Source organism: Gigantopelta aegis, chromosome 8, assembly GCF_016097555.1.
Source record: "Gigantopelta aegis isolate Gae_Host chromosome 8, Gae_host_genome, whole genome shotgun sequence".
In the NCBI taxonomy this organism is placed as follows: Eukaryota; Metazoa; Mollusca; class Gastropoda; order Neomphalida; family Peltospiridae; genus Gigantopelta; species Gigantopelta aegis.
This window is the reverse complement of record NC_054706.1, coordinates 69,223,139-69,245,716: the sequence shown is the minus strand read 5'-3', so window position 1 is coordinate 69,245,716 and position 22,578 is coordinate 69,223,139. Positions and strand designations below refer to the sequence as shown.

The 22,578-nt window shown below is 42.4% G+C and overlaps 1 long non-coding RNA gene across 1 annotated transcript; it reads right to left on the bottom strand.

The window, feature by feature from the left end:
• Nucleotides 1-9,694: 9,694 nt before the first annotated feature.
• On the bottom strand, nucleotides 9,695-10,249 carry LOC121378337. The gene is made up of 2 exons (XR_005958708.1): nucleotides 10,118-10,249; nucleotides 9,695-9,865 (listed from the first exon to the last, which is right to left on the bottom strand). It is a non-coding gene; the product is annotated as an uncharacterized LOC121378337 (long non-coding RNA).
• Nucleotides 10,250-22,578: the final 12,329 nt, after the last annotated feature.

The following is a 22,578-nucleotide window of genomic DNA, read 5'->3' as shown; positions in this document are numbered from 1 at the left end:
AGCCCTGATAACCTCCACGCGTGAAACCGGAAGACCTCCGGCTTCGGATGCCACACCGTCTGACTCAGTCGCTGGCTGAGTAGATCGGACAACACTGGTAATCGGAACGGGACTGCCACTAACAGTGACAGGAGCTGTGGAAACCAGGGCTGCGCCACCCACAGAGGAGCTATCAACGTCACGTGACAAGGTTCCTGGACCACTTTGGTCAACACCTTGCCGAGTAAGACAGGAGGAGGGAAGGCATAAAAATCCAGTCCCGTCCAATCCATACTTAACGCGTCGTACTCCAACGCCAATGTGTCCGGTACCGGGGACACGAACACCGGCAATTGGTTGTTCAACCGTGTGGCAAACATGTCCACCTGTGGACTGCCCCACACCCGAAGAACCGCTGCGACCACCCCTTTGTTCAACATCCACTCCGTCTGAACAGGGGTATGTCGACTGAGGGCATCTGCTAACACATTCACCGATGAAGGAATGTGTTTCGCCCACAGAGTGGTCCCTAGTTGGTCGCAGAATTCCAAAATCGCAAGAGCTTTGCGACCCAAAGTCTCCGATTTGGTTCCACCCCAACGATTGAGATATGCCACTACCGACGTATTGTCGCATCTCAACAGAATTCGACGGTGTCGAAGAACACACCGGAAATGAAGACAGGCACGATGCACTGCCTCCATCTCCAAACAGTTGATATGAAGCTTCCTCTCGGAGAGATTCCATACCCCTGAAATGTGTTGATCCAACAGATGCGCCCCGTACCCGTGCAGCGACGCATCCGTGAACAGGATCAGATCCGGAGCAGGGGGGGTGCAACGGAACCGATAGGGACATGCACTTGTCCGACAGGCACTCCTGTATCGGATGAGTGAACCATGGGCCCAGAGGCACTATCGTGTCCCAATTGTGACCGTCCCACCGTGGGGACAAATGCCACTGGAGTGGTCGTTTGAATCGTCTGAACCGCACGATCAATGAGGCCAGAGATTCGAGGTGGCCCAACACCACGTGGAGAGATCGTACCGTAGTACTTTGCTCCCCCATCAAACGTCGCGCCGACGTTTGGAAATTGTGGATACGCGCATCGGTGGGACGAACCGACGCTACCACAAGATCGAAGACCACTCCGAGATATGTGAAAATCTGAGCCGGCGTTAACTCCGATTTCACCCAATTGGGAATAAAACCCAATTGGAGGATCGTGTCCAAAACCAACCCGACATTGGTCTGACACTCCTGTTGCGACGAAGCTGGGATCAACCAATCGTCCAGATAGGTATGCATTCGAACCCCTAACAAATGAACATGACCTACCACCGCTTTTACCACACGTGTAAAAGCATGGGGACTCGTCGCCAAACCGAACGGGAGCACACGAAACTCGTACGCTTTCCCGTCGAACAGGAAGCGCAGAAACTTCCAAAACGCCTTGTGCACCGGGACATGGAGGTATGCGTCTTTCAGATCGATCGACACAGCCCACTCCCCAATTTGAAGCAGGTTCCGGACCGAATGAACCGTTTCCATTTTCATGGAAGGAACATCGACGTAGACGTTCAGTGGCTTCAAATTTAGGATTGGTCTCCATTCCCCATTTTTCTTCCGGGCGAAGAAAGATGAGAATAAAATCCCGGAGTGTCCAGACTGACTCTCTGGATGGCCCCTTGTCGAGAAACTCGGCAATCATACTCTCCACTAAAACGCGCCGATCCGCGACGGTAACGGCGGCATTCTCGGAGTGGAAGTAAGAGGGGGGCTCGAAGAAAAGGGTATTTTGTAACCGTGTCGAACGACCGACAGAACCCAGGGGTCGAGACCAGGCAGCTTGCACCAATTTCGAAGGAAATGGCGGAGCCTGCCCCCCACGGGTATGGTTGCTAACGGTACCTCCGAAAGCAACTGCCGATCGTTCACATACCCTCACCCCAACCGCTTACCACCCGTAGGCGCAACGCCTTTGGTGGACTGAGAACGGAACGCAGTACGACGTTTGCGTCCTCGCTTAGCGGAAGACGGGTTGTTACCTGGTTGCCTCCTAGTGTCAGGAACCCTAGGGATCTGAGACGACTGTAAAAAAGCAGCCTTTTTTTACAGGAGGAGGCTTGAACCCCGAAAACGTGGACCGACGTTTACCAGAGGTTGAGGGTCGAGTGTTCGGGACTGGTCGCGACAAATCCTTGTCTAGGACAATATTAAAATCGGGACCGAAAAGTAAATTTTCCCGTACCGAACGTGTACGAAAAAAACGTCTTCGCAACGTTTGACGCACTCAAACCCGCCAGGTAATGGTCACGCCGTAACAAAAGACTGTTCGCAAACAATCGGCCAGATAACTGAGCGATATGCTTAGAGGCTTTTGACGCAGCCTCCAAACAGCCTTTCGCCATCGCGGGAAGGCTCTCGACAGCCTTATCCAAGCCAAATAGGAACGTACCTAAATGGTTATTAACCTGGAACATCGACTTAGCCAGCCGTTCGAACGATTCCAGATCCGCGATTGGCAATGACACATGCGGCGATGGGGAACAAGCGGCTCGGACACTAGCGGGAACGACCGCCGGATGTTCGAGAAAATCCGCCCCCAACGTCTCATAGGAGTCGGCACGAAAAATGCGCGCTCCCGTTAGGATTTTCCCCGTAGGCAGTGCCGTTGGGTACTCATCAACACCCACTCCCAGGATACGATCACTGCCAGTGATCAACACATCAATGTCACAAAGTGAACTGTGCGCCTCCTGTGCAAGTGGTAAACCCGACTCCTCACGAGGAGTGACCAAATTCAAAGAACGGTTCCCGAAGGAGACACCCTTGAATGTAGGCTGGGCCTCAATCTGAGGTATAGCGTCCCCGCATACCTGTCGGACCTGGTCCCTGACAAAAGCCAGAACCGCCGGATAATCGCACTCCTCCTCTACCTCCGAACCGAAGTGAGAGAGAGCTGGGTCAGCGACAGAATCCGGTCCAACCGACGCTTCCTCTGAAGCCAGGTCACTGTCCACTGGATCCCGAAGATCGATATGGACTCCTCCCCCTAATCGAGACGCCCCTGGGGCAGCGTCTCCCGAGACGGAAACAATAGGAACCGAACGACAATCCCTAACTGCATCGTCAAACTGCTGTCGAGACGCAGTTTCTGCTGGTTTTGGCGGAAAACCAGGGGGGGGGGGGGGGGGGGGGGGGAGGAATGGGAGCCGCACCCGACGGTCCCGTCTGCGAAAGCAATGATCCCAACTGAGGTGAAGCGTTCAAAAATTCCACAAAATTCCGAAACAACGTTTCCTGAAAGCCTAACGGTCGTTCCTGCGCCAAGTGCGGAACGGTCGGAGTTTGCGGCCACAGAGTACCCCCAGCCGAGGGGTATCTGCGCGAACCTCGTCCTCTATCGAGTAAAGTCGAAGAGGTAGGGACCAAAGACGGTGCAAACTGTGAGGAGATGTCCGTTGCTACCGAAGTCACCGGACCCTTGGGGTAAAACATATGCAAACGGAGGACCCAAACGGGATGAGTCCTCCACCCAACGGTAAACATCGGTCGGGATGCCATCAGAGACGGATCCCGGCATCGGAACAACTGGCTCAGTTCGAAGCAAACTGGCAGAACTCTCCTCGGGCCTTGAGAATGATGAGGTGCCGAAGCGACTGTCAGCAATCGAAGGCAAAGTCGGGGCCACCTGCTCTGCGGACGAAGCAGTGGACCTATGCACAACGGAGTGCATGTGCTCGGTAACCGATGAAGTCGTCAAAACCGGTGCCGCGACGACTCCACCCTGCCCCCCTTCTGTTTGTAAAGGTAACCGTAACGACGATGGCGACGCCCGCGACGAAGCCAAACAAACAGAAGAAGGCGCCGTCACTAACGAAGACGGCTCACGTACCACGGTCACAATAGGAGCCCGGGGGAGCGCTCCCGAAGTATCTGTAACTGTACTCGTAACACGGACCGAAGAAGAAAAACACCCTTGTGTTTCCCCCCTTTCCGGACACTTTTCGAAGTGTCTACAGACTTATGGGACCTACCCACTAAGTCCGACTTGCCGACTACTGCCGAAGCAGACGACAAGATTTTGCTGGTACCCGAAACCTGAGTCTGCGAACCGAACCGAACCCACTGGTCAGGAGACCACGTGGCGCAGATCTCACACTGACGGTCTTGAGAACAAGACCGACAGTCCGGACACAACACGTGTGTGTCTTTACGTCGTAAAGGAAATGGACAACCATCTCGCGCACAAACTTTCCGTGCACTAGCTGTCAACGAACTCGCGTCGGACATGGTAAATTCAACACAGAATTCCCAACTACCAACCGTATGTCAAGTTCAACCAAAAAAACAAACACAAAATTACAAGTAAAGAAAACTTTTTGCCAAAGCTTAACAGGTGTTAACAGGTGGACTGCAGAATTGAGAATGAAGTTACAGGTAGCCCGTGCAAGGATAGCATTGCGCATATCCGGCAAGGGAGAGAATTCTGCAGTGTGTAGGTATGACTCAGGTTGAATAGCATATTTGTTGTGCTAGCACAGTAAGTTGAATAAGACTATCAATATTTCTCTAAAACTGAAAAATGTAACAGATCGTTTTCCTCGTGGACTCTTCATTTGTTTAACACAAATAACTACAGACTAATCGATCCCACTCGAAATCGTTTATGATTAATCTGAGAATATCAAAATATTTGTGCTGCCACTTGGCGTAAAGTATTGTACATATGTATGGCGTGTAAGCATAAAACTGTGTTGTCACATTTTCTAATAAACCTTGTTTTTACTTTATTTTGTTAATTTTTAAAATTAGTATTTATTTATTTATTGTCTAGTAAATGAAATTATTTGATTGTCATTTCTATATTAGCATGTAGTTGAAGGTATTATATTTACGTTCTAGACTGGGTTTTCAAAACATACTCTTGGCAAGAAGCTGTCATTCTCCTCCTTTGATAGCGTTCCTTTGATACTAGACGTTATATGTAATATTTAACACCCAAATTCCACTCTAATATAAGTTTCATTTATCATGTTAATTTTTTTTTTTTTTTAAGAAGGATTAACAAATACTGAGATTTAGGAAAATACCGTTTATCATTTTCGGTGTGTGTGTGTGTGGGGGGGGGGGGGGGGGGGTGTTTGTAAACTGGATTACCAGTAATTCATTAGGTAGTAATAAATGTTTCATTGTATTGTATTTTATGCTTTTTGAAACTATTAACAGTTGGTAGGTAGTAATAAATGTATTATTGTGATATTGTATTTTCTGCTTTTAAAAACTATATGTCAATTAAACAATAGATAGTAATAAATGAATTATTGTATAAATTTCCAGGTTTTTAAAACTATTACCAGTAGATAGTGATAATATATTATTGTTATATTATATATGCTGCTTTAAAAAAAAAAAAAACCCAGCTACATCGCCAGTGAAGTTATAAACCGTAATAAATGTATTATTGTGTTAAAATTGTATTATCAGTAAAGCAATAGATTGTAATCAATGTATTTGCTGCTTTTTAAAACTGTCTTACCAGTGACGTTTCTCACATTGTGTTTCAAAAACGCTTCCTGAAAGATATTTGTTTAAATAAAATAGGGCTAATCAATTTGTCTGTTTTCGGGTTTTTTAAAAGATGTTGCATTTTGGGGGTGGGTTTTTTTTTTTTTTTAATTATTTTCTTCAAAGAAAGATATAAAGTCAGGTATACAGACGTGGTGAGACATATATATGAGAGAGAGAGAGAGAGAGAGAGAGAGAGAGAGAGAGAGAGAGAGAGAGAGAGAGAGAGAGAGAGAGAGAGAGAGAGAGAGAGAGAGAGAGAGAGAGAGAGAGAGAGGTTGTTTTATTTAACGACGCCGCTAGGGCACATTGATTTTTTAGCTTATCATCGGCTATTGGACGTCAAACATATGGTCATTCTTACACGGTTTTTTTTTTAGAGGAAACCCGCTGTCGCCACATTGGCTACTCTTTTACGACAGGCAGCAAGGGATCTTTTATTTGCGCTTCCCACAGACAGGATAGCACAAACCATGGCCTTTGTTGAACCAGTTATGGATCACTGGTTGGTGCAAGTGGTTTACACCTACCCATTGAGCCTTGCGGAGCACTCAGGTTTTGGAGTCGGTATTTGGATTAAAAATCCCATGCCTCGACTGGGATCCGAACCCAGTACCTACCAGCCTGTAGACACAGAGAGACAGAGAGGAGTTATACATGTATATTAATTTGATTTTTAACTGAGGGGCATGCATTACCTTCAGAGTTCGGAGGGGGGGGGGGGGGGGGCCAGTGCTTTTTGGGGCAGACCATTTGTTTAAAATCTTTAAACCTTGGGCGAGCGCTTCGGGCTGGTCTCATCGTATTTTATGATATTTCTTTCATTTAATGCTAGGTGCAAATACCAATCTAGCTAGCGATCGCGTGAAATCGCCATCACGACTGACAATGCATCTGGTAACACGTAGCTCGCTCTTCGTGCCAGTCGATAAAAGTAACCTATGCGGTGACAGCAGGTTTCTTTTATTGTCTATCAAATATCTCGTAATTGTCATGCTAGCCATCGATTAAACACGGTACTGGATAAGTATTTTCCGTTTCGGTGGGTTCAAGGGGAATAACCTTCGGCGAATTTAGTTATGTTTTACTTCCCTCCCTTCGACCACTACATAAATTGTATTTTGCCTGCGTGCCTGAACCTCCTTTGGATATAGGCACGTTAATAAAGTAACAGTAACGAGTGGCGGATCCAGAAAATGCATTGGGGGGGGGGGGGGGAGGCAATGACATGAGGCGGAATGCCAAGGGAACTTTGGGAGAGGTTTGGAGTGGGATGAAAATTAATATTTAATCAAATTATAACTGTCGCAAAATTTAGGGGGTTCCGAGCCTAATTTGAACCTGCCGACCCTAAAACTTTTTGTATATCCAAAAATGTTTTTTTAATATAACAACGATTTCCACGAAAACATTCCAAAACTATCACAAGCACTAATTTGGTGTCATTTAGGGGATAACCCTACTGTTTTCCGATTTGCGGACGTATATCGGTGGTTTTACTGTCGCAAATTTAGTTTTATTGGCGACCCGTTAGCCACGAAATGTTTTCTTCTAACAATTGATTGATGGAGTTACTTCCCTTCAAATTGAAGTTCGATAACTTTCGTGAGATATCGGGCGAAGTGTCGGTAATTTTTTTTCACGAATATATGCGATCTTTTCCGATTTACTCTACATCTAGCTTAGCGAGGTGTTCCGATTAATAATAATAATAATAATAATAATAATAACTATATTTAATGATTTACTCCAGCGACAAACTGGCCTTGTAGAAATTTAGTGACTTTCTGATAAACTAGGGGAGGGAATGTTTACCGATACTGATGGAGTTTACTGTCAAATCAAATGATTAAATATGTCAGTAAGATCCATTCCCAGTCTGGAGCTCCACGCGGTAAGACGTGTTTGTTTCGCTTGTGCACACTGCACGTGCTTTCGTGTGATCGACTAGGGGGGTCCTTCATTTCGTTGTTTTTGTCAGCGAAATGAAGTTTTCGACTAAGATGTATGCGGCCATTGGAACTGATTGAACGCTGGAATGCTTCTGTTTCGACAGCCTGCACCACCAGGTTGATTCTTTTTTAGCGAGATTCCTTGCCTCCACGTCATTTCTCCGTCCGATTGTCGACTTGTTTTTTTCGTGACTCGTATGACGGCCATTCTGCAGATCGCCACGGTTGTCTCTACATGTCCGATCCTGTTCTAGCAGCACTGGAAGATTGACCGCCCCACTCTAAGAAGAAATAGGAAGCGGGGTCGGCCCCTACTATTTTTCTAGACTTTACCTTTCTTTATAGTGATACCATCTCGTATCCTGCGGAGTCGGGCCCGTCCGCACCACTATACCAACCCATGACGACTGGACTATACCCTAGTCTGATACTCTCTCGTTCAGACGGATCCGGCTTCTCAAGATCTGTATTTCAGCACAGCACTACACCTTCAACGTCTATCGACTGTCAATCTAGGGGTTTTCTTGACGGGATGCGACCCATCTCGTCCCTTTAAGCTGTGCACCCAAACGGCCTTAACGAGGCCACTCGCGTGGACATATCGATCGGACTTTAAACTTTTAGATCTGCGTTCCGAGTGAAATACTTTTCATTTGTCACTCGGTAAAGCTCGCGACAACTAAAAATGATTTGATTCGGCATAATTTTGATAATAACTGGTATCTGTTTATTATCCTCTATATATCTCAGGCGCTTTGTTGTTCATTCGCCAAGAACATGGCGGTGAACATGAAGGGGTGGATGTAATTATACAGTCGTGCTAAAAAAAAAAAAAAAACCCAGGCAAAAGGGCATCTTGTCTAAAGGGGGAGGGGGTTCGAACTCCCCTACCCCCACCCTATATTCGTTTCTGTACAGTGGCATAGGTAGGATTTTGTATTGGGGGGGGGGGGAGCACCTGGCAGCCAAGTAAACAATGATATTGAGTACGCCACTGATCACCCCTAATTTTGCCGGGATTGGGGGGGGGGGGGGGGGGGGGGGCATATGTTTCCAAAACCCACCGATAACCTAGACATATGAAATCGGCCCCATGTGTTTGACGTCCAATAGCGATGATATTAAAGATAGAAATCAATGTGCTCTAGTGGCGTCGTTAAATAAAACAAACTTTACTTTTCAACATTGTTTGAGCATCTTGAGCACTTGTACTGCGCATTTCTATTCATTAGACCAATTGATTGCTTCAAACCAAGTGTGTACTTTAATACTGGATGCATACAGAATAAAACTAACATTGCAAATTATAAAAGTGGTAAGTCTACCATTTCTTAGATACACTAGGAAAGATAATACTCATAAAAAAAATTTAAATGTTATTGTTGGACAAATAAATATAGAACCCTTCTTTTCAGTTTTCATTAAAAAAAAATATGTTATAACTTATTTACTGGTTTCTATCCAATTAAGGTTCAACCAAGTCTGTCCTGGACCAGTACAGAAGTTAAGTGTTAGTATGAGAGTAAACCTTCTGCCTATTATTAAACAGCAAGGGGTCTTTTGTATGTACTCTCCCACAGATAGGTTAGCGCCATGTTGCCCTCAAAATCAAAATTCCTTGCCTTTTATAAATTTATAAGTTGCCCATGTAAAAAGAAGCCTTTAAACAGACCTATGTGGATAGTACTACATATTTCCTTTTTTAAATTAAGTTATGAAATAGATATAGAAAATAAAATGGCCATACGGTTTTTGTCATTTTGAAAATTGTATAATGGGGGGAAAAAAGCCTTTTTATTTAAAACTGCACATAAAATATGCCCCCAAAACGTCATTTTACCATGCCTTACTTCATTTCTAGGGAAAACACTGATGAATGGTATTGTTGGTTTGCATAATGCATTTCTATACATGCAGAGGTTATTTTGGATACCGGTAGTCAACACCTTTATTTAATATCCATAAATAAAATTATTTTCCAAAATAAAATGTTTTTCCTACCTACCCACCCAATATTTTTCCAGCATGTAATAAGAAACAAGTAAACAAAAAATTCGACCTTATTAGTAACGGGGGCATCCCCAGTCCAAACGCGAACGTGTTGCCACTTCTACGAAATGAATGTCCACTATATTGACTTGGGCTGTACCCACAACTTGTAAGCACAACTGAATGATTTAATAAACGTGTCGTAAGTCACACAATTAATCTCATTTTTATTCCAAAATGAAAGCAAGTGGTATCAATCGGGATGTCCAGTTTAACACCTTGTATCATCTCTAATGCGGACACGGGGCATAATGGAGAATCTTGCAGCTTGTACAGCGAGACAGTTGATGTTCTCTTGACCGAATTGTACCGTTCTGGAATGTAGAATAGCGAGAACTACTTCATGTTCAACCCACATCACATCACGGATACATAGCTGTTTATCAGGTGACACACTGTACTGTGGGCCTTTTTCCGGTAACAAAGTAGATTTTCGAAAGAACGTGAAAAAGGTTACTACTCAAGCACACCAAAAAGCCACATAAACGGAATTGTGAAGTCTAGTTTCTGTTGAATTGCATAACGTATATGCGGTGTGATGGGTAATTTTTAAGCTGGAGGTTTACCTTTTTGTCTCATTATTCCTTTCTTGACCATCTCGAGGAACCAGTCTTTGAGCGGTTTGTCATTCCCGGCTTCGTCTTGCTCACACGCGTGCAAGCTGAACACTGACCGACTCGGGTGGCCGGCTGCACGTGCATCAACTACTGCGCGTGCGCATAAATGTTTTAGTTAAAACCAAATAGCCGCCAGCTGATTATTTGTTAAGTTATATCACACACAGCTATATCAGTACCACTAATAGTAAATGCATATTACACCGCGTTTAACTTTTAGGTTAAAGGCAGTCAGTCATGGATGGTTGACCTAATTATTGACCCAACAAAGTATTATTTGAAAATATATATATTTGATTTGTACCTAAAAGGAGTTTATTGAACCATCTACATGACCACCGTATCCCACTTACCATTGATATTTTATGAAAATAATCGAATTATGTCGACATAGAGAGACACACACACACACACATCACGCACACACACACACACACACACACACACACACACATATATATATATATATATATATATATATATATATATATATATACACACGCACACACACATAGACACATACACATAAAAACAAACACAGAGAGAGAGAGAGAGAGAGAGAGAGAGAGAGAGAGAGAGAGAGAGAGAGAGAGAGAGAGAAGTTGGATAAGTTGTTCAACATATTGTCATTTAAGTCAATGGTTGAAATATTTGGGGAAACCCCTACGATCCAGTGGAATCCTCTGTGCGATTCATATGCGGGATTTCTGGAATCGCCGTACGGAAATCGCGTTAATGGAAACACGTACTATAAAAACAATGTTGTGCGATATTTGACGCACCCGTACCCGGACCGCACCCGCACCGCAACCGCATTAATGGAAACATAGCTGTAGCCCAGTGGTAAAGCGCTCGCTTGATGCGCGGTCGGTCTAGGATCGACCCCCGTCGGTGGGCCCATTGGGCTATTTCTCGTTCCAGCCAGTGCAACACGACTGGTATATCAAAGGCCGTGGTATGTACTACCTTGTCTGTGGGATGGTGTATATAAAAGAACCCTTGCTGCTAATCGAAAAGAGTAGCCCATGAAGTGGCGACAGTGGGTTTCTCTCTGAACATCTGTATGGTTCTTAACCATATGTCCGACGTCACATAACCGTAACCGTCGTTAAATAAAACATTTCTTTCTTTCTGTTTTTTACCGGCCTCGGTGGCGTCGTGCTTAGGCCATCGGTCTACAGGCTGGTAGGTACTGGGTTCGGATCCCAGTCGAGGTATGGGATTTTTAATCGAGATACCGACTCCAAACCCTGAGTGAGTGCTCCGCAAGGCTCAATGGGTAGGTGTAAACCACTTGCACCGACCAGTGCTCCATAACTGGTTCAACAAAGGCCATGGTTTGTGCTATCCTGCCTGTGGGAAGTGCAAATAAAAGATCCCGTACTGCCTGTCGTAAAAGAGTAGCCTATGTGACGACAGCGGGTTTTCTCTAAAAAAAAAAACAGTGTGAGAATGATCATATGTTTGACGTCCAATAGCCGATGATAAGATAAAAAAAATCAATGTGCTCTAGTGGCGTCGTTAAATAAAACAAACTTTACTTTCTTTCTTTTTTTTTCCTGCTCCGTATGACTAAAATGAATCAACAGCAAGTTCAGCCAGCAAGCTCATAAACCAGTCTGGTGGACGTTTTTCTGCTTAGGCCGAGTACTCTGCCGTTCGAGAGCTAAAGACATTTGGACGGAAGGGCTGACTGCCACACGGTAGACAAAGATTCACAGGGACGTACCCTCCGGGGGGGGGGGGGGGGGCAGGGGGTGATTGTCACCCTGAGAATCTCACTTTTTAAAAAAGTTTACTCACGAAAATAACATAGAGATGTCAGGGTTTAATCTTTCTAAATGTAGTATGTCTTATTCCGTGTATTTCGTGTGTCACACGCTCAGGTAATAGGATCGAACCACCTTTATGGATTCATTCAACTGACTGCATTTTTTTATCGTTCCAACCAGTGCACCACAACTGGTCAAAGGCCGTGGTATGTGCTTTTCTGTCTGTAGGAAAGTGCATATAAAAGATCTCTTGCTGCATTAGGAAAACTGTAGCGGGTTTCCTCTGATGACTACGAGTCAGAATTACCAAATGTGTGGCATCCAATAGCCGATGGTTAAGTAATGTGTTCTAGTGGTGTCGTTAAACAAAACATTCTGTTTTCTGTACCATGCCTTTTTTCTGTATCATTCGCAAAACGGTTTGGTCATTCAGATTTTATAAATATGAATGTAATAATGTGTTTATATCAGCGCTTTGAAGTTAAAACACGTGCGTTTTACCGTTAAAACATCTTTATAAATATGGGCCCTAGTGTTGCAATAATCGTATATTACACAAATATTCATTACCTTCCTTTCCTTTCAAAACATGCAATAATGTTTTTAAAATTGTAAAGTTGTTAAAGATACGAAAAGTCTATAAAGATTGAGCCACTAAGAACCTCTACTTGCACATTTATATTTAAAAAAAAAAAAAAAAAAAAAACTATTTTATTATTCAGTGAGCTACTGCATCACATTAAATGACTCCAAACTTTTTTTCTTTTTTTTTCTTCTTTTTGTTTTTTAATAAAATGTAAAGAGTATACCATGAACTATTGGGCCAGAAAAAAAAACATACAGTCAAATAATTTCATTTATTAGCACTTCATTTTAATTTATATCTAACTGATGTTGAAGCACCTGTTCTGGTCACCCACCTCAGCTATCTGGGCTGTGTGTCTAGGCCAGTGGGTTAGTAGTTGGTGGTTAGTGAGAAAGAAGGTTTTACTATAGGACACAGTGAAAGCGCTCATTTTTAATTATGATGGTCTCTTGTTGTTGTTGTTTTGTAGTTGTTGTTGTTGTTGTGTTGTTGCTGGGTTGGGGGGGGGGGGGGGGGGTTCATTGTTTAATTTGATTTATGGCGCATGATCAGGTCTAGCCCCGTCATCACTTGGGCAAACCGTGACCTTGTTATAGATGTTCAAATTGAGTTCAAATATCACGGTCTTAATCGTATTAAATGTTTAGTGGTAAAACAAAAACTATCTTGGAGGTGGATCACAATATTTGCACTTTTTGCACATTATTATTACTACAGAGTCAATCATGTATAACAGGCGCATATGCATAAGGGGGATATCGGAGGTCTGACACCCACCCACCCAACCCCCGACCCCCGCTGAAAGTAAATGTTCTCTTTTGTTAGTATACACGTATATATATTCCTAGAAACTTCGCTCGACACTGTAAAGACCTGTATAATTTCCAGCACACACACACACACACACACACACACACACACACACACACACACACACACACCCCCCTGTATAATACCTCTTGTATAATGCCTGAAATATCTGAGGTAGTTCATTATTTCGACAAGTATACACCCTGAAATTAATTAAGCACCACCTGAATTGATTTGCAAGCAAAATGGCGCCTAGAAGCGGTAGCTGGCCTCAGATTACAGTTATCCGGAAGTTTCACGGCGCAAGTAGTCTGCTGTTTGATTGTGATTATTTCATGGCAGACAGCTATGAAGTGGCAACTGTTTGACTGAAGTGACAGGGGATAGCATGTAGTTTGTAAACATGTGTAACTTGCTGACATTGAAGACTTGTTTGTGGTAATTCCGGCCCATGCAAAAGTAGTGCTTTTTGTGTAAAATGGGTGTACTCCGGCCTGGTTTAGAGGGTGTGTCTGTTTAAACCAATATGCTGGGAGAAAGAGCTGGACAACAGGGGTTGTCCTTTTCAGGGTATGTGTCCCCCATGCAGGCAAAGGTACATACAAAACTTCACGGGCCTGCTGATATTAATAAAAATGTTATAGCCACTAAGGCTATATAGAAACATATAGCGAAATTAATTGTGGTCTGAGGCCAGCTCGCGCTGACGGCGGTCATACATGTTCTATATCTACTGAATATGTACCGCGATGACATGAATACATTACTAATGACAATCATATAAGTGTGATTTCAGTTCCGTTATATAGAATACTATACGAGTTTTCGCTAGATATCAATTTTACGACACGAGTGAACTTCCCAAACGTATTGGTCAGAAGTTCACGAGTTTCGTAAAGATGATATCTAGCGAAAACAAGTGTGGTATTTTATTTATTACCCTCCTTTAAATCACGCAAATTATGAAAAATAAATAAATCAATCAATCAATTTTGTAGCCTATTTCAAGACCGGATGTTGATTTGCATAACTAGCCGGTGCACGACTACGTACCGCAGCATTGAGAAATAGTGCGTTGTACTTCCGCTACTTCTCAGTGACGTTTTCGTGGGAGTGGTGTAGATGTACTTCCCCATAAATTTCCATCGGGTATCATTTTTTAATTTAAAGAAAGCTGTAAGGTACATGCATCAATATATGTTTATTTTCATACTGGGTGAAAAATGGGTAAAACTAATGCATAATTCCATATTTTAACAAAACGTCCCCAAGAAACAAATGTTCCCGTTACCCCACTGGCACTGGTTATGCTAATAATGATGAATTCACAAATCACAACTGACAATAACAATTTGTTGACCAAAAATCCACATAATAAATAAAATGAATATGTTTAATTATTGTTCTATTCATTCTTTTATTTTTATTTTTTGTTTAAAAATATTTCTCGCGCGGTCCAGTTTACATCAACTTTTAATGAATGACATTTGTAGTAAAAGTTGTGGATGTTACTGACCTTGACATTAATTATGAATGAAAAAAATAGTCCCGTTATGCTAATAAGGTCGCTGTCCAACCAGTCGAAATTAACTGTGTTCCCTGTTGACAAATCAAAATACAGTTTGTAATACGCACCTGGTGGTGCGTACGAAATTTGTACGACACCGCTCTATCTTCACCAGGAGGGTAATAAAGTTAGTTACCATACATGCTCATGTATATTAACGATTTTTTCACTTGACTACCTTAACATAGCTATAATGGCAGTGATTTGTTTAACGACACCACTGGAGCACAATGATTAATTAATCATCGGCTATTGGATGTCAAACATTTGGTAATTCTGGTTCGTAGTCATCAGAGAAAACCTGCTACATTTTTCTATTAGCAGCAACGGATATTGTGTATGTACTTTCCCAGTTGTGGTGCACTGGATGGAACGAGTAAAAAACCAACAACAACAAAAAACCAATCAGTTGAATGGATCCACCGAGGTGGTTCGATCCTGCGACGCAAGCACCTCAGACGAGCGTTCAACCGAATTATCTAAATCCCGCCCCTGACAGTGATACATGCTGACCTTTACTTTAAGTGGTGACAATACCTGCGAAATACAAGTCATATGCTCAAAACTAGACTGTGATACATGCTGACCATTACTTTAAGTGGTGACAATACCTGCGAAATACAAGTCATATGCTCAAAACTAGACTGTGATACATGCTGACCATTACTTTAAGTGGTGACAATACCTGCAAAAGACAAGTCATATGCTCAAAACTAGACTGTGATACATGCTGACCATTACTTTAAGTGGTGACAATACCTGCGAAATACAAGTCATATGCTCAAAACTAGACTGTGATACATGCTGACCATTACTTTAAGTGGTGACAATACCTGCGAAATACAAGTCATATGCTCAAAACTAGACTGCTTCATTCATTGTCAGATGTACATTTTTCAGTTGATATAATATAATCCGTCCCACAGCGAACGCCTTTTTCTATGAAAATTGTACACATTTACTATGGAATTTATTACAAGTTATTTATTTCTGAGTCCATTGATTTGTAAATTGGACACAAAAATAGTTGTTGGGTTTTGTTTTGTTTTTTGTTTTTTTACGTTGTTTTCTTTTGTTATTTCCAAAACACTTTTAATTTTCTTGTTACGTCAAACCAAACTGAATTTATTTACACAAAAAAAGAAGAAAAAAAAAGAGAAAAATGTATAGAATGATTGAACGGACTATGGTATATTATTGATTTTGGGTGGCGGGAGTTAGCTCATTCGGTAGAGCGCTCGCCTCGGGTTTCTTTTGTCACAGGATCAAACCTCATCAATAGACACCATCAAAAAACGTTATTTGGTTGGGACGGGAAAAAAACAATCTGTGACTGGTATATCAAAGGTCATGGTGATGCTGTCTATTGCAAAGTGCATATAAAATATCCCTTGCTGCTTGAAAGAATTAATTAATGTTAACGACACCCCAAGTCACAAGTGATTATCAACTTTATTCTAAAAATTCTAAAGTTAAGTTAAAACACAGTGCACATATTTGTAAAAATACAAATATCACAGAAATTTCTTTTTTTATACTGAGAGGCATAAAAATGCAATGGGTACTAGTATTTCACTGATATTTTCTTATAAAAATAGTATGTCATCTATATTAGGCATGCCGGCAAATGACATTAGTAACAAATGTAACTGGAAGAAGATATTGTTCAAATTGGATATTTTTGTCAATAAAATGTGGTTTTAAACAAAAACACAACTTGTTTGTTTTTTGTGGGGGTTTTGGGAGGGGGGGGGGGGTGGTGGAAATAAAACAGCCATTTTTTAACATTACTCACTGTGGCATATTTAAAAAAAAAGACAGAAAACACAAAAAACAGGGAGACGAGAGCAGGCAATGCACATGCAAAACGATATCCATATGCAATGCTGTGTCGTTCCTCTTTCACTTACTGTTGTTACCAATTTGTTATTTGTCCGCATGCTTAATAGATATTTTTGACATTTCTATAAGAGATTATCCAGTGAAATATCCATTGCGTTATTTATGCCTCTCAGTATAGAATAAAATTCAGTATCTCTTTAAAAATTGCAACACAAGTTCAGGATGGAATCGAGATGATTTCACCACATTTCGTCTACCAAATATATATTTTCTAGTTTCCTCAGATAACTGTACTCCACCAAAATGTGGCGCACCGTCAGAGTGCACTGAAGTGGAGGACCCCTCCTCAGAATAAATGAATGAGTCCCTTGGTGCTTCCGGTTAATGGAAACGTGTAGCTAGTTTCCTTTAAGACTATATTTCAGAATTACTATTGCAAATGCTTGACATCCAGCAACCGATGTCGAATAAATCAATGTGCTCTAGTGGTGTCGTTAACCAAAACAAGCTTTAACTTTTAAAAAAGGTGTGCGTGTAATAACGTGTAGTTTTATTTTATTTTATTTTATTTCATTTATAGTTATTTTTGTGTTTATATCCAATTAAGATTCAAGCACGCTGTCCTAGGCACACATCTCAGCCTTTTGTCAAGAAAGAAATGTTTTATTTAACGACGCACTCAATACCAGTCGTGGTGCACTGGCTGGAACGAGAAATAGCCCAATGGGCCCACCGACGGGGATCGATCCCACATCGACCGTGCGTCAAAGACAGTGAGTTAGTGGTTAGTGGGATTTTTAGATTTCTTGTTTCAGCCAGTGCACCACGACTGGTATACCGAAGGCCGTGGTATGTGCTATTCTGTCTGTGGGATAGTACATATAAAAGATCCCTTGCTGCAAACGGAAACATGTAGCGGGTTTCCTATCTAAGACTATATGTCAAAATTACCAAATGTTTGACATCCAATAGTCAATGATTAATATATCAATGTGCTCTAGTGGTGTCGACAAAGAAGACAACCATTCTTTAATGTTTAGTTATTTTCTGGCTGATAGGTCGGGATTTAAATCATTCAGTTGAGTGCTCGTCGCAGGATCGAACTACCTCGGTGGATCCATTCAACTGACTGGGGTTTTTTTCCCGTTCCAACCAGTCCACCACAACTGGTCAAAGGCCGTGGTATGTGCTTTTCTGTCTGTAGGAAAGTGCATATAAAAGATGCACATCCATCTAGGCTGTCTGTTCAGGGCAGTGGGTTAGTGATTAATTGTTAGAGGTTAGTGAGAGAGAAGTCAGTGTAGTGGTCTTACACCTACCCATTGAGTCGTTAAACTCACTCTGGGTGAGAGTCGGTACTGGGATACGAACCCAGTAGGCTACCAGCCGTAAATCCGATGGGTTAACCACTACGCCACAGTTAAAACAAAGTTTTGTTTAACGACACCACTAGAGCACATTGATCATCGGCTATTGGATGTCAAACATTTGATAATTTTGACATATAGTCTTAGAGAGGAAACCCGCTAAAAAAGATCTACATTAGTAGCAAGCGATCGTTTATATGCACCATCACACAGACAGTATAGCACATACCATGGCCTTTGATATACCAGTTGTGGTGCACTGGCTGCTACCGACGGGAATCGATCCCAAATCGACCGCGCATCTGACGAGCGCTTTACCACTGGGCTACGTCCCGCCCCTACGGTTTTTATTATTATTATTATTATTATAGTGCGCATTCCGATACAATTATAATGGACTGTTTTCTGGGACACGAGCGATGACTGACCTGCTCAGCAAACAGAACTGGTAAATAACGGAATCCGAGAGTGGAACACAAAATCAATATCGTGCTGAAGACCTCGCGTGCTGCCACTGCTAATAACGGTCGGAATCAATGGCTTACCAAAACATGCTTTTAATAGAATGCTTATAAAGCTTGCCTTAAAAAATAAAACAATTAGTCGCTAAATTTCAGCTGGCTCGTCAGTCAAATGATCACAGTTCCTTTCGTTAAACGGTTCCCTAAGAACAAAAATCCCGCGGGATAATAAATGAAACTGCAAATGAGATTAGCAGACGTCGAAATCGCGACAAGCCGCAACAAGCATCGATCGACGGTGCTATGGTGTAGGCGACGTCTGCTTTTGTACGAGAATCTCGCGAGAAGTCTTGAACCGGGACGGAATAATTTTAACACCCAAACAGCGTGATCGTTAATCCTGACTTGGCACTAATTCTATCACCACTACCATCACCACCATCACCACTAGCATTCCAGAGAGAGTGTGTGTGAGTCTCGTCTCGACATTTACGACATTGAGCTTGTTGTTGTTCCGAGTCCAAAACCCCCTAAAGGAAGTCGCAATCCCAACCTGACGGCACATCGACGGTTTTTAGAGAAATCAATAAATCACTTAAGTATGTTTTGGTCCAAGAGATGGAAGTACTGTTGATGCAAAAGGTGATTCTATGAAGTTGTTTTGGGAGACAAGGCTCGATCTCGTACTGAAGGCTGATCAAATGGCTGAGACGGACGCGCGAATGACGGAGAACGGAAGACCCACGACCCTGGGCGGAGGGTTCGCTCAGACAGAAAACTATGACGAGGACATGATACACAAGGTCAGTTGTCTTGTCTGTGAAACACTTGACACCAAATGAGCTTTACATACCCGTATGCGTTGCACGTGCATGTCTTAGCGTCCAGGTGTCGATAATATTGTTTTTGGTGGACTATGATGGGGGAGTATTGTTTTTTTCTCACAAAGGTTGTTAATTCAGCTAAATTTCATATATTTCGTTGGTTGTTGTTGTTTTCTTCAGGTGCGTGTGCAGGGGAGGGATTCGTGGATCGACATCGTTTACTGCTCAAGCAAATTTTCTTCTTTTTATCAATATATTTTCCGAGGGGAGCACGATTCGCTCGCCTGTCTGGACCCCTCCCTGCAAAAATCCCTGCACACGCACTTTGTTTTGTGATCGCTGTTTACTATGTCTTGCACGATTGATCAAGATCATGGTGTATCCCTTTATTCTCTGTTCTAAGGGCGGGACGTAGCCCAGTAGTAAAGCGCCCGCTCGATGCGCGGTCGGTCTGGGATCGATCCCCGTCGGTGGCCTCATTGGGCTATTTCTCGTTCCAGCCAGTGCACCATGACTGGTATATCAAAGGCCGTGGTATGTACTACCCTGTTTGTGGGATAGTGCATATAAAAGATCCCTTGCTGGTAATAGAACAAAGTAGCCCATGAAGTGGCGACTGCGGGTTTTCTCTCAATATCTGTGTGGTCCTTGACGCCATATAACCGTAAATAAAATGTGTTGAGCGTCGTTAAATAAAACATTTCCTTCCTTCCTTCTGTTTGTGATACTATAAAGTCGGCGTCTGGTGTTTACTAAAACGGTGTGCAGGAAGTGACTCAGGTTGGAGGGGTCTATACTGTGGTATATGACCGTATATGCAGTTTCTAGAGGGGGAGAGTGTCCCCTTTTGTCCAACTAGAGAAACTCTATGACTGCATCCCGGTTTGTTTTATACAGCCCCCACCTTCCCACCCCCACCCCCGCCCTCCCCTGCTCAGTTGCTTTTGTTTAAGCATGGCTGTGTAGAATTAACATAGTTAAAGACATAAAGCAAAACAGACAGACAGACAGACAGACAGATGCTTTATAAACGTCTCACCTTATGTACATCACACATTTACAAACAAACATAAACCATTTCTTATGGAATCATGAGTTAAATAATACAAATATGTATAATTAAAATAATAATAATAACACTGTTGTGTATATAAAAAGTATCTACGGCGTTGTAAAATATAAAAACAGTTTTTGGCTGTTACAAATGCAAAAACAGGCTGTGACATTAAAACACATAACTTTTCTAAATCAGGTAACAACATAAAATGTTTACAACATAACTGAGCATGTTGGAACAAATTAAAACGAAGATCTTCATATAACGGACAATATATAAAAACATGAATTTCACCCTCAAAAGATTGGTTATCACAAATAGGACAGAATCATTGATTCGCCGGCAGATTCTCATATCGGCCGGTTTATAACCGAATAGGAGCAACACCACATCGAAATTTCGCAAAGGCACCCCTATATCGGTCTGGCATTAAAATTTACACATATCGCTTAACACAATAACTATTCTTCAACATACGATATGTTCTTTGTTTTCCTGTATTTTGTATTGGAAGCTGATCGCCATATTGTTGTATGGAGATTATTACACGAGTCAACCCGCTGTTCGATATTATTGAAACAGTTTGTGAACAGGTTTCCAACTGTTAAAGAAGTTTGTTTTGTTTAACGACACCACTAGAGCACATTGATTAATCAATTATCGACTATTGGATGTCAAACATTTTGGTAATTCTGGCTCGTAGTCATTAGAGGAAACCGGCTACATCTTTCCTAATGCAGTAAGGGATCTTCGCTATGCACTTTCCCACAGACAGGATAGCACATACCACGGCCTTTGATATACCAGTCGTGGTGCACTGGCTGGAACGAGAAATAGCCCAATGGGCCCACCGACGGGGATCGATCTCACACCGACCGCGCATCAAGCGAGTGCTACGTCCAGCCCAACTGTTAAAGAAAGAAAGAAATGTTTTATTTAATGACGCACTCAACACATTTTATTTACGGTTATATGGCATCAGACATATGGTTAAGGACCACACAGATATTGAAAGAGGAACCCGCTGTCGCCACTACATGGGCTACTATTTCCGATTAGCAGCAAGGGATCTTTTATTTGCGCTTCTCACAGGCAGAATAGCACAAACCATGGCCTTTGTTGAACCAGTTATGGATCACTGGTCGGTGCAAGTGATTTACACCTACCCATTGAGCCTTGTGGAGCACTCACTCAGGGTTTGGAGTCGGTATCTGGATTAAAAATCCCATGCCTCGACTGGGATCCGAACCCACTACCTACCAGCCTGTAGACCGATGGCCTACCATGACGCCACCGAGGCCGGTAACCAAGGAAGGAAGGAAGGAAATGTTTTTATTTAACGACGCGCTCAAAATATTTTATTTTCGGTTATATGGCGTCGGACATATGGTTAAGGATCACACAGATATCGAGGGAGGAAACCCGCTGTCGCCACTTTATAGGCTACTCTTTTCGATTAGTAGCAAGGAATCTTTTATATACACCATCCCACAGACAGGATAACACATACTACGGCCTTTGATATACCAGTCGTGGAACACTCGCTGGGACAGGGCAAAACAAACAAGACCCAATCTTATGATCCAAGTACCTCCGGCGACCATTCACCTGACTGAGCTAGATCTCGCTCGTTTGATACACGATATCTATTTTACACGTCAGTGCCCATCAATGTAGACACTAATTACATTATTAATAATTGATTATATAATTATGTTCGGTATAATTAGTCTGTATGTTTCATGTCAGTACTTTTTGGCATCCATGTCTAAGCCATACAAATTGACTTGTTCGTATAGAAAAAAGACACGGTTAAAAAGGGAAACTTGCTGTAACTAAATACTAGAATTAACATGTGTTTAAGGTTGTTCCCAAAATACAATAGTACACAAAACGAAGCTACTTATATACTTGTCATGGCGCACGACTGGTATATCAAAGGCCGTGGTATGTGCTGTCCTGTTTGTGGGAAAACTCATATACAAAATACCTTGCTGCTAATGGAAAAATGTTGCGGATTTCCTTAGAACTTCGGATAAACAGTTACCAAATGTTTCATATCCAGTAGCCGATAATAACTAAATCAGTGTGCTCTGGTGATGTTGTCAAACAAAATACATTTTC